The sequence below is a fragment of the Echinops telfairi genome, unplaced genomic scaffold, assembly GCF_000313985.2.
Source record: "Echinops telfairi isolate 266 unplaced genomic scaffold, ASM31398v2 ScPeMD7_7457;HRSCAF=8495, whole genome shotgun sequence".
Taxonomy (NCBI): domain Eukaryota; kingdom Metazoa; phylum Chordata; class Mammalia; order Afrosoricida; family Tenrecidae; genus Echinops; species Echinops telfairi.
Window position 1 is genome coordinate 36919894 of NW_022111357.1, and position 2270 is coordinate 36922163.

The window sequence follows — 2270 nt, forward strand, 5'->3', positions numbered from 1 at the left end:
GATTAATGGGCAGAAAGAATTCAGTGGAGACTGGATCTAGGTGAGACTTAAAAATGGACTTAGGGCTTTCACTGTAAACTGTAGCATCGCACAAACCTAGCGCTCCAAACTTAAGTTCTAATACCCTTTGGACAAGTTCTCAGGAAAAGACCAGTCCCTAGAGAAAGACATCATATTAGGTAAAGTAGAGGGACCGTGACAAATGAAATGGATGGACACCGTGCTAGCAGGCCCTGGGGGATCAGGACCGGCAGTCTCGGGGGAAACACCAAAGACAACTGACACGACACAGCTCACAAAGAACTGTTCTACATCCTACTCTGGTGAGTAGTGACTGGGGTCTTAGCACCTTGTGACTAGCCCTCGAAGGAGCGACCATTCGCCTCTTCACATCGGAGGAAAGAAAAACGGTGCAAATCTGAAGTCATAAGGGAATAATTAGTTCAATGGGCGAATGGACCATACCATCATCAGGGTTCACAGCTCTGAAACCATAAAAAGGAGAGTGGGTTCTATGGCTACCACCATCCACTGCTTTGAAAGGGCATTGGAAGACCCTGGGGTAGCGTGTGAGAAAAATGTGGACCAAAACTCAAAATAATAGGAGATCTGGCTAACTGGTTGGATAGAGACGAATGAGCCCCCAAGTCTATAGCCCTTCATCACCCTTCAGGCCTGGAACTGACCTCATCCCTGTGACCCCGTTTTCAGCCAAACAAAGACAAGCGTGTAAGGGAGCAATAACATGAGCGAGGGAGGCCCCCTTTAGAATCACCAACCATTTAAGACCCAAGGGCAGCGTTTCTCCAAGGACAAAGTGCACTGGGGTCAGGGAAGAAGGGGGAATGGACACGGGAAACCCAGGAGGAATGGACCGAATGGTGGTGCATTATGGGAGTCGCGGTGAATGAGACGAAACACAATGTGTGCGGCTTGTTAAATGCAAAACTGGTGATCGACTTTGCAAAGCTTCAACGACTTAGAATAAAAATTCAACTTTTCATGAAACTTAAAAATAGGACTGGAGAAAAGCTGCCTCCTTGAAGTAGAGTCTGCCTTCAAGGTGGCAGGAAGACATTAAAAACCTGCCGTGGGTGTGAGAGACGCAAATAACGATAATTTAAATCTATCAAGGGGTCATGAGGGTGGGTGGGGAGAGAGGGAAAAAAAGGAGCTGATACCAAAGGCTCAGTAGAAAGTAATTGTCTAGAAAAGAATGATGGCAACACATGTACAAATATGCCTGATACAATTGATGCATGGATTGTAATAAGAATTGTAAAAGCCCTCAATAAAATGATTAAAAAAAACAAAACCCAAAAAAGTCCCTGCTGGAGACTTGCATGTTGAAGCCCTTCTCTCTCTCTTTGCCTTCACAAAGAGACATTGGTTTGATCTTGGGCAAGATGCTAGTTGACAGGAGCTTAGGCATGGATGCGAAAGGTTGTCGGTTGATTGTCTTGAAGTGGGATGGACTGGTCTCTTTTCAACATCTGTGTGCATTCCTTGGAGATTCCATGAGGGTTGGCATCCACGGTCCCCGGAGTCTATAAGGGACCTCAGGTTCCAGGGACATGCTTTGCTCCTGGCTGTTGGCCTCTCTTTTCATGTCTTGTAGAAGAGATGTGAAGCCAGCAAGGAATGGCTGGGGTAAGGCAGTGAACGTCAGCTGCTTCCTGTAACCTTCAACTCTAATAAGCACACTGTCCTAGCAAAGCTAATCTAATCCTCTTGAACCTAACTCCAAAGAATCTTATTAGCATAGTAAACATGAATGCTTTACAAGTGAGATAGTAAACCTGAAGGAGAGCTTAGGATTGGTAAAGAGGGTAATCACATTAGTTTTCCACATGTATGATGATTTCATCCCAAGTTCTGTTACTGGTGCTGCTAGAGAAACTTACAGAGAGGGGCCCGTAGGCCTGCAGGGTCACCCTGAGCTCATGCAGTGCCTCTAAAAGAGTTACCAGACACAGAGGACCCCATGATCCTGATAGCAATGCAGAGGAACAGGGAGCCCCAGAAGGGAGAACGTGCACAGTGGCCATGTGTGCTGAAGCAGGTCCTGCCGCACAGCCATGGAGGCCGTTTCCACCCAACAGCACGGTGCTGAGCTGGGAGCACTGGCCCAGAGCAGGCTGCAAGGCAGCGAGCTCAGAGTCATCGATCAGCTAAGTTTAGGTGGGGGAGGGTAGCTGAGACCCTCTCTAGCAGACTTGGGAGGATTGAAGCCCTTCTTGATGAAGGCCTTCCATCTGGATTACACTCAA

The 2270-nt window shown here is 47.4% G+C and overlaps 1 long non-coding RNA gene across 1 annotated transcript in view; it reads right to left on the reverse strand.

Annotated features, from left to right (window-relative positions):
• Nucleotides 1-2270, reverse strand: part of LOC123522660 — a 12949-nt gene that overhangs the window by 985 nt on the left and 9694 nt on the right. The gene's annotated exons all lie outside the window — the stretch shown is intronic.